Raw genomic sequence first — 11,337 nt, forward strand, 5'->3', positions numbered from 1 at the left:
AATATAACCAAGTGATTAAATCTCAACAACAAACAAGTATGATCATGATCTAGATCAAAAGCAACCCTATAAGACTTTGTGAAAATTTTTCTTCTGACATGCTTTCTTAAGATTTAAACATCCCTCTATTCATCATCACCACACTCAAATCAACATCAACTTATCAAATAACATTGTTCATCTTAAGGGATCATGCTAAATATGCATGCAAATGCAACTATATGAAATCAAATAAAAAAATAAATGTGTTCTATATGAACAATCATGCAACACTATGAATGAAATACACTATATGCAATATGAATCTATATGAACTATATGGACACACACAAACTAATCCTTACATTTTCACTCCCAAACTTAAAATTTTCAATGTCCTCATTGAAGGTAATAATAAGGATTTCAGGCATACCTAGTCGTCAGAGAGATCACCCTCCTCGGGTGGAGGATCAGGTGGCCAATCAACCTCGACACCAGTGGCTCGGAAAATAGTGCCCATAGCCTGTGTCAAATTTGCAGCAAAACGACGGGGAATGTCGTGCATGGCCTCCATATACCTAGTCACTCGTCTATACTGCTCATCAACAACACCAGTCATATAAACTACCTACTACACATGAGAAGAACCCTCTATATGCACGGGAAGATCCATCCAGCCACTCTCTACATCATCAAAAAGATATCCCAACCCCTTATCATGGGGTGCACCTAAGAATGAATAACTCAAATGATCTGGTAGTGGGTTGAGCTCAAGTGTGGGAGAATCTTCAATAGACGTCTCGAGACGCTCCTGAGAAATTTTCAGCTCTGCTAACCCAAGAGAATCGAATGGCATATCCAACTTCCTCTTCTACAGTGGTGCATTCAAAACCTGCAGTTGCTCTACTCCTCCTTCATCTTCAATAACTGATTCCCCTATTAAGGTTCTCTCTAAGGTATCTGACTTTGGCAATTGCTCAAGCTCCGAATTTACGACAGAGTCGACCCACTCTACTTTAAAGCACTCCTCTTTAGCTATGGGTAACTTTATTTCCTTGAACACATTAAGAGTGACCTTTTGATCGTGAACCTTCATCTAAGCTCTCCTTTTTGCTCATCGATCATAGTTCGGCCTACAGCCAAGAATGGTCTTCCCAAGATGATGGGAATCTTCTTATCCTCCTCAAAGTCAAGAATTACAAAGTCAGCAAGGAAGATGAGTTTATCCACCTTGACCAAGACATCCTCCACTATACCTCGTGGATAAGCGATAAAATGATCAGCTAGTTATAATTACATGTATGTCGGCTTCAGATCAGGTAGACCAAGCTTCTTGATGATATACAAGGGCATCAGATTGATGCTAGCTCCAAAATCACATAAACACTTGTCGAACGACAAGTTTCCGATAGTGCAAGGAATAGTGAAGCTTCCAGGATCTTTAAGCTTAGGAGGCAACTTCTGTTGCAGCACATCACTGCATTCCTCCGTTAGAGCAATGGTGTCTAAGTCATCGAGCTTTAATTTCTGAGAGAGAATACCTTTCATAAACTTTGCATAGCTAGGCATCTGTTCAAGAGCTTCAGCGAAAGGTATGTTGATGTGAAGTTTCTTGAACACCTCCAGAAACTTAGCAAATAGCTTATCCAACATTTGCTTCTGCAGCCTCTTATGGAAAGGAGGTGGAGGATAAACATGTTTCTCCCCTGTATTACCCTCAGGAGGAGTGTGTTCCATAGTTTTCTTCCTTGATTCCTCCTCGACATCATTCTGCACCACTTTTTCAGCCACAACTGCATTTCTTGAAACTTAAGATTTTTCAGGCTCTCTGTCTTACTGAATTTGGGGGCTTGCGACCTTTCCAGACCTCAAGGTGATGGCGTTCACCTGTTCTTCAACTTCCCTCTTACCTGGATTGGCTTCTGTATCACTAGGAAGCGTTCCTGGTGGTCGATTCAATAAGGTATTAGCAATTTTCCCTATTTGGTTCTCTAGAGTCTTGATAGAAAGAGCCTGGCTTTGGCATATAAGAGCTTGGTTTTTGCACATAAGCCATAACTCCTCTAATTCAGATTTTTCATTTAAAGATAGACCTGAACCTCCATGAGTTTGATGTTGAAGTTGGAGTTGTTGTCTTGGTGCAAATTGTTGCTGAAAACCAGGAAAATTAAATTGCTTGGATCCAAACTGCTGATAAGGCTGTTGTACCACATTCTGATTTTTGCTCCAGCTGAAGTTAGGATGATTCTAGTTGTCAAGATGATAAGCGTCTGGAACTGGTTGCTGCGATCTCTGAAAGTTGCTCACAAACTGAGCTGATTCACTAGATATAGCGCATTGCTCCGTCGCATGCGAACCTGCACAAAGCTCACAAATACTCATCCTCTAATGAACTCCATAGTTAGCCAGCGAATCGATCTTCATAGACAATGCCTTTAGTTGAGCAGTGATAGACGTAGCTGTATCCACTTCAAGAATTCCTACTACCTTGCTCTGTGGCAATCGCTGGGTTGGATATTAATATTCATTAACAGCCATAAGTTCAATTAGATCATAAGATTCCTCATATCTCTTTGCCCATAATTCTCCACCTGATGTTGCGTCGAGCATGGGTCTTGACTGTGCTCCCAACCCGTTATAGAAGCAATTGATGATCATCCAATCAGGCATTCCATGATGAGGACACTTCCTAAGTATCTCCTTGTAGCGCGCCCAAGCTTCACACAAAGATTCTCCCATTTGCTGTGCAAATTGAGTAATAGCGTTTCTGAATGCAGCTGTCTTCGCCATATGGAAAAATTTAGTGAGAAACTTTTGAGCAAGATCTTCCCAAGTAGCAATTGAACCAGCTGGTAGAGAGTGTACCCAGCTCTTAGCCTTGTCCCTCAGAGAGAATTGGAAAATCCTCAGCTTTATAGCATCTTCAGAAACTCCATCGAACTTGAAGGTGTCGCAGATCTCTATGAAATCCCTAATGTGCGTATTGGGATCTTTCGTTGGAGAACCCCCGAACTGCATTGAATTTTGTACCAATTGAATCGTTCCAGGATTGATTTCAAAGGTATTAGCCGCGATCCCTGGCCTGAAAATGCTAGATTGAATGTCATTGATCTTCGGTTGATAAAAATCCATCAACGCTTTCGTTGGTGCTGTTGGATCTCCCATTGTAATGAGTACCTGAAACACAAACAAATAAACCGTGAAAGTAAAAGAATCCGAGTCAGTGAACTTTAACGATCACTGATGACAAGTACATAAACTAAATAATTAACAACACCGAGTCCCCGACAGTGGCGCCAAAAACTTGTTAGGATGTTAACACGCGCTAATAATACACGCTAGTATACGTGTTCGCTAGTAGTATAAGATTTAGATCAAATTCGTTCCCATGGAGACTCTTTGGTTAATTTAAGAATATGCACCTATGAAACAATGATATGGTTATTTTCTAATGCTAAGACAAATAACAAATTGAGATTGTTTATAACTAAGAATTAAACTAACAATTTTAACTAAGAGAACAAGAATGGTAGAATTAATATATATGACAAACATGGGATCCTAACTTCATTAAATACTTTATTCAATAGCCTTTTTGTTCTTAACCTTAGCATGTAATGGTGATGATACTAATCACATAACACGAAATTAGTAAACGCCAACTTTCGTTGTACGAATACCCTACTACCAAGCATCCACAAAAGAGATAGAAGTTGAATAGACACCAATTATGCTTAGTCCTTATATGTCAATAAGTATTGAAAACGTAATGGTTTACTGCGTAAGTTATCTATCGTGATTACATAGGGCAAGTAAGATGGTTAAAATTACCTACGAATCATGCATAACAATAACACATGAACCTATGCTAGCATGGCAAGTTCTAATCCTCTATATTCACTGTCGCTTCAATAGAGATTAACACACTATTTTATATATTAGCTACGCACATAAGACGAATAAGCACAACCAATACTAGGTTATCATACAATCACCATACAGCAAGGTATCGAAACAATTTAACTAAAGAAATCCATAAATAAATTCGCTAGAACCCCACGATAACGATTAGTTCATAATCGAACTCATTGTCACCATGGGTTCTAATGAAAGCATGATATAAAACAATATAAGAGTACTAGGTTTCAAAGACAAATCAGAAACAAGCATCCAAGTATCAACTATATCAAAGAAAACAAAAGTCTTCTTCTCTGTACCCATCTTGTGCTCTCTACGTCTTCTTATTGCTCTCCGGGATGACTAGAACTCTCAAAATCTTCAATTTCGACTAAAATCAAGATTCTGGTGCAGAAACCGGGTGCGGGCGCGCTGCAACAGGGCGCGACCGTGCTGGAATAGTGTTTTCAGCGGCGCGGGCGCGCTGGTTCTGGCGCGGCCGCGCTAAGATTCTGGAAAAATTCTGACAATTCTTCTTTTGGCCGTATCTTGAGTTCTGCTCGTCACAATTAGGCGATTAAACTTCCCACGCGAAGCTAAAGAGATTCTCTACAACTTTAGAATGGCCTAGGCTTTCAATTCTGATCTATTTTCAACATATTTCTTTGAAAAGCTTCTTTCTTCATTTAACTGATGCCTGAAATGCACAAACACAAAAATACATCAAAGATACCAATAACTTGAGTCCGAAACATTAACTTAATCCTGAAATGAAGCGTTCCAAGTAGATATAAAATCCACTTATCAAAAAGCTGAAAGAAGTTAGAATGAAAAATAAGGAAAAACAACCTAGAAAGAATAGAAATGGAAAGGTATGCGTCAATAAGGAGAACACATATAAACCCATTCTTAGTGCACCTAGAAAGGCTAGTTTTAACCGTGGTAGCACTAATCATCTTGTTGTTGCTTGAAGGAAGAATAAAGGAATAAACAGTGTTCCTCCTAATTCAGAATTTAAAAATAGAATAGTAAAATATAGAGTCCATATTTTCATTATGGTAGTGTTTGGCATTCAATTTACACATGTAAAGAGTATCACAGTTTGTACTATTATTATTATGAACTGAAACCCTCTTTAAATAAATCAAAAGTTGTTTATGCATGTGTAAACTTTGATATTAAGAATGTTAGCATAAACTCTAATTCAAAGTCTTCTGCTGCAAATGTTAACAAACTTAAAAAGGCCAAAGGATCCAAACAAGTCTAGGTCCTTAAAAACACTAATTAATTGTTAAATCTGATTGTAGGGTAACAGGAAAAAAAATTTACTCTTGGAAAGTGGATGTTTAGGACATATGAATGGAAATAAATCCCTGCTATCAGAGTTTAAGAAGGAAGCTAGCCCAAATGTTTCTTATGGAGATGGAAACTTAGGAAATACTTTGGGATATGGCAAGACTAAGCTTGGAAATGTCATCATTGAAAATGTAGCTCTAGTTGCAGGACACAAGTATAATCTGATCAGTGTAAGTCGAATATGTGACAGAGGTTATAATGAGACTTTTTATGAAGAATATTGTGAAATTGTTAGTAAATTAGGGACTCCACTAATATTAATAATTTAGAAATATGTCTACTTAGTAGAGCATCTGTGGAAGACAGCTGGAACTGGCATAAAAGACTTTCTCATTTCAATTTCAACAACATCAATGAACTTGTGAAGAAAGATCTTGTAAGAGGATTTCCCAATGCATTATTTACTCTTAATGGCTTGTATGACTCATTCCAGAAAGCCAAATTAAGAAAATCATCTTTCAAGAGTAAAACCGAATCCTCAATCTTTGAACCATATCACTTGCGTCATATTGATCTTTTTGGACCAGTCAATGTAATCTCTATTGCATAGGAGAGGTATGTACTTGTTATTGTTGATGAATATACAAGATACATATGGGTGTATTTTATGCACACCAAGGATGAGACACCATCCATTCTTCTTGATCATGTAAGAGAACTGGAAAAAAGAATCAACTCATAAAGTAAAGATCATTAGAAGTGACAATGGAACTGAATTCAAGAACAACACTATGAAAGAATTCTGCAAATACAAGGAGATCAAGCAGAGATTCTCTGCCCCTGGCACTTCACAATAAAATGGAGTTGTTGAAAGAAAGAATAGAACTCTCACAGAAGTTGCAAGGACCATGCTTAAAGAAGCAAAATTGCCAACTTACTTCTGGGCTGAGGCTGTGCAAATTGCATGCTTCACACAAAATGCAACATATCTAAAACAACATGGAAAAACACCTTTTCAGATGGTGAAAGTAAAGAAGCCAAAATTAAAATACTTTCACATATTTGGTTGCAAATATTTTATTTTTAAAACTCATCCTGAACAGCTTACTAAATTTGATTTAAAAGCTGATGAAGGCATTTTGTTTGATATCCACTGTCAACAAAAGCTTTCAGAGTTTATAATTTGAGAACAATAGTGGTCATGGAATCTATTCATGTGTCTTTTGATGACAAGGAGATTACAGGTCTAGAAGATGTAGATGACCATGAAGAGTTGAGATTTAAAAATGAAGTAATATATGCGGAATAGTTAAATCCTGATGATCTGACAAATCCTGATACTGCAAATTATAATGTCACTCTAAAGTTTGATGTGTCAGTGGAAAATCTTTAAATACTGAAGCACATGTTGAGGGGGAGCAAAATGATACACATTGTAAAGCATAATGTAACGTAATTTGTAATCGAGGAACTATAACTCAACTTGTAACACAACATATAAACATATATTAAATTATGCATCACAGGAACCCTACAGATGAAGACAGGATAAACACAAAAAACCAAAAGATGCAATTGACACTTTAAGTCCTCAAACAGATCATGGGAAGAAGTTCATTAACATGTTCAAGCAGCCATGAAGAATAAGACATCAAAGGACTTTAAGCATCAGATACATGAATTGACTTCAAGTGTTACGGATCAAGGGTTCAGTGAAAGAAGCAATGGATATTCACCAATACATATCAGCTCAGAAACACAAGACAAACTGAATTAGGTTCACTCAATGCTAGGTGTTTTTGAACCAGACCGGTGCATAAAACATCAGTATTCAAGAAGGGATTTTAATTCAGTTATAGAAGAAAGTGTTGATACAGTGAAGAATGGAAAAACAGAAGCAAAAATAATCTAAGGAAGAAAATTCCTCTCTAGTCGCCATAGAAGTTGTCAAGGCTACAAGTCCCTGTGGTCACCATAGAAGAGTTGTGAAAGAAACTTACTCATGGTCGCTACATAGCAGTCAGCATGCCAAGGGAACCATGTGGTCGCCATAGAGCACTTGGTGTTTTTCCAGTGAAACAAATATAGCAGTTCTAGGATTTATGTGGACACAGAGATGCCACCTGTCCAATGGAATTGAAAGTCTACATATGCAGCAAAATAAATACATTTCTTTTTGGTTATCTTCTTCAGCTTTCAACAGAGTGTTTACGTGAGCTCCATTAAAGCACCTCATTTATTAATCTTGTAAACATATTGTTGTGCTATTGAATTTATTGAAGCTAATCAATTCATTTATTAGATTGTAGCAACCTCAAGGACTATATTAATAAAATAATATATTCCTCGAATTGTTTTGTGTCTATTTTGATTCCGCTCTTATAATGAAGAACTTGTTAACGAATCGAAAAGATTGTAGGTATCGTATTCAACCCCCCCCTTCGATGATACTTTGGGACTAACAATTGGTATCAGACCTTGTTGATTGACATACAAATCAAGATCCAAAGAAAGAAAAAAGTTCTTGTAAATTCCGCCAAGATGTTGAACAACCAAAGAATTGGAAGTATAAAGGTTCCCCCATTCGATAGAGATAATTACAACCTATGGAAGAAAAAGATGATGCTGTTTATGAAAGCTTCGAATCCACTTTACATTGGGATATTATTGAATGGCCCTTATGTTTCGATGTAAGTAGTTGCTGAATCCACAACCATAGCTGGTGTGAGAATTCCTTCCTCATCCACTCCCAGGACTTGTCTAAATATACGGAAACTGACAAGGAGTTGATAAATCTGGACACAAGCCTTCAACTCATAATTATGGAATCGACCAATAATGATATGAATCATCAACTTCTAGGATATAATGGTGCAAATGATATGTGGGATATCATTGAGCTTTTAATGGAAGGTACAGAAGAAGTCAAAGAAAACCAGGTGAATATTCTGACGACTTAGTATAAGGCATTCAAACTTCAACCCGGAGAAGCACTATCTTCACTCTTTGAGAGATACACAAGAATGTTAAGTGAATTAAAGCTGCATGGGAAAGTCTAACATGAGCTAGATCAAGAGTAGAAAGCTATTATCTATGGACCTGGTTCCATTGACAATAAGAGTATGGCACTTGCAAAAACCAATGCACTTGTAGTTCGTGAACCTGAAACCCAAGAAAATAAGGTTGCACCCTCCTCAACAATTAAGGAAATTATCGTAGCTGAAATTTCTCATGGTGAGCTAGAGGATGAAAGTGAATTTTACACTCAGGAAGAACTTGAACAGTTAGAGGACAAATCTATGGCATACATGGCTGCAAAATTTAGTCATGTTAGATTCAGAAGGAAGCCCAACTATAAACCAAAGGGTTCATCAGGGAGATTTCAGAAAGGAAGCTACTCATCAGGGTCAAGCTCCAGAGGAGGATACAAGTCAAGTTGGGTAGACAAGAGCAAAACAAGATGTTACAACTGCAATGAGTTAGGGCACTTTGCATCTGATTACAGAAAGCCCAAGGCAGCAAAAGCAAATGACTCCTATGAAAAGAAGGAAACTTATAAATATTTGAAAAGGAAGAATGAGAAGCTGAAACAGAAGTTGAATGCTTATGTGGTTAAGGAAAAAGGAAATGCGTACATTATTGAAGAAAAAAGCTGGGATGATACTGATTCAGATGAAGAGGAAGAGTATATAATTCTGGCTCTTATGGCAGACTCTGTAGAGGAATCATCACAATCATCTCAGGTTCCCGAACTTACCACTATAGATATGTATATTTCTGAATACAAATCTACTGTGCATGAACTTACTTTAGAATTGTATAATGTTCATACAAGCATGCTTGTATATAAACTTGAAAATGATAAGTTAGTTCTTAAATCGGAGAGTTTAATCTCTAGGAATGAAGAACTAGATTTGCTTGTAGTTAGACTAGAAGACCTTAAACAAAAGAATGAATATCTAGAGAATAAGGTTAAGTGCAATGCATATATAGAAGCCATTCTTAGAACCCAAGTTGCTGACTAAGAAAAGAAGTTACAGGCGTTTAAGAATGCAGCTTTGACTCAGAAGGAGATAATAGATAGTCAAAGATTTAAATCTAAAACTTCAATATGAGTTGACTATTCTAAGCTGAACCATAAGAAACATAGTGTAACATCTGAGATAAACATGTTTGTTACAAAAAAGGTTCCATTGTTATTAAGGATGTTGTATCTCCATTATTCACTGAGTCTGTTTCAGAACCTTTGGATGAAGTAAGTTTGCTAATCAATGAGGAATTGATTGCTGAAGATAGAGAGAAGGTAGTGGAATCCCCTAAGACTCCTAAGGCTCCAGCTAGTAAAGCGAAATCCATAGCTGACCTAGGTAATAAGGTGGATAGTAAGGAACCTAACACACTTAAGAAACTAGACCCTATAGTTAACTCTAAGACTGGTGAGAGTGCTAAGGTTAAGGCTAAGAAGAACAGAAATGGCAAGGTAGGTTTAAATAAGAAATCTGATTTTACATCTTCCTCATCTGCATCTAGGAAGTTATGTAATAATTGCAATTCTACTGCACACATTACACATGCATGCACAAAAGCTAAAGTAGAATCTATTACAACTTCCAGTATGCCTGCCATGCCTAACATGCCTAGTTTTCATGAGCCCTATGGTGTAGTTGGATGTATGCCATGTGCGTTTGTTACCATGTCTGAATATTTCAAAGCTTTTCATGCAACTGCTAGCACTTGCATTAACACTAAGACAAGAATGATTAATGAGCATACACAGGCCAAGACTGTTCCTCCTATTTGTAAGTATGAAAACTCTGTTGAGACTAACATTGAGAAGGAGTCAGTCAAAGTGAAATCTAATCCTGTTAAGGTTTCATTTATTGATTCTGTTTCTACTCCTAAACCTTCGGGACCCAAGAAAGCTTGGGTATCAAAGTCTTCTTAATCAATCTGTGCTTGCAGGGTAAGGTAAGAAAGGAAAAGATCATGTGGATTCTAGACAGGGGGTGTTCTAGGCACATGACAGGAGAAAAGTCCCTCCTCACATGTGTGGTTGAGAAAGCTAGCCCTATAGTTACCTTTGGAGATGACAGCAAAGGATTTACTAAGGAATATGGCAATTTGGAAATTGGCAATGTCATCATTGAAAATATCTCTCTTATGGATGGATTGAAGCACAATCTTCTGAGCGTCAGTCAGTTTTGTGACAAAGGATACAATGTTGACTTCAGGCTAGAAAGATGTTTGATCACTCACAGGAAGGATAAGAAGCTTGCTTTACAAGGAGTAAGGAAAGGCAATTTGTTCATAGCTGACTTGAAGTCTACCAGTGATGGAGTAATGAGATGTTTCTACAACAAAGCTTTATCAGAACAAAGTTGGCTATGGCACAAGAACCTCTCTCACCTGAACTTCAAGACAATGAACTCTCTAGTTAAGAGAGAATTAGTGAGAGGACTACCACATATAGAATTTTGTCAAGAAGGACTATGTGAAGTATGTGAAAAAATGGAAATCAAAGAAAGCATCATACATAAGCAAGGAAATGACAAGCATAACTGAACCTCTTCAGGTAATTCACATGGACTTATATGGTCCAGTAAATGTGTTGTCACTATCAAGGAAAATATATGCTTTAGTGATGGTCGATGACTACTCCAAATATATATGGGTGTTGTTTTTGCAATCCAAGGATGAAGCACCTCAGCTGATAGTGGATCATATAAAGAAGATCGAGATGGAAGCGAAATTACCTGTCAGGAAGATCAGATCAGATAATGGGACATAATTCAAGAATGCATTTTTAAATAAATTATGTACAGAGAAAGGTATTTCGAGATGGTATTCAGCCCCAAGAACTCCACAATAAAATGGAGTAGTAAAAAGGGTACCTTGGCTAAAGCAGCAAGGACTATGCTAAGTGAATCAAGACTTCCTACTTACTTCTAGGCTGAAGCTGTCAATACAGCGTGTTACAATTAAAATTGTACCCTGATTAATAAAGATTATGACAAGACTCCTTATGAGATAATGGCTGACAAGAAACCAACATTGAAATACTTTCATGTGTTTGGTGCTAAATGTTTTGTGCTAAATGAAGGAAATGAGCATCTGGGAAAGTTGATGCTAAAACAGAAGAAGGCATATTTCTTGGATATTCTCTGG

General features: G+C 37.3%; 1 non-coding gene across 1 annotated transcript; it reads left to right on the forward strand.

The window, feature by feature from the left end:
* Window positions 1-2,647: 2,647 nt before the first annotated feature.
* Window positions 2,648-2,754, forward strand: LOC141681997 (small nucleolar RNA R71). Its single transcript, XR_012559401.1, has one exon. It is a non-coding gene; the product is annotated as a small nucleolar RNA R71 (small nucleolar RNA).
* The last annotated feature ends 8,583 nt before the right edge of the window (window positions 2,755-11,337 follow it).

Source organism: Apium graveolens, chromosome 8 (genome assembly GCF_009905375.1).
Source record: "Apium graveolens cultivar Ventura chromosome 8, ASM990537v1, whole genome shotgun sequence".
In the NCBI taxonomy this organism is placed as follows: domain Eukaryota; kingdom Viridiplantae; phylum Streptophyta; class Magnoliopsida; order Apiales; family Apiaceae; genus Apium; species Apium graveolens.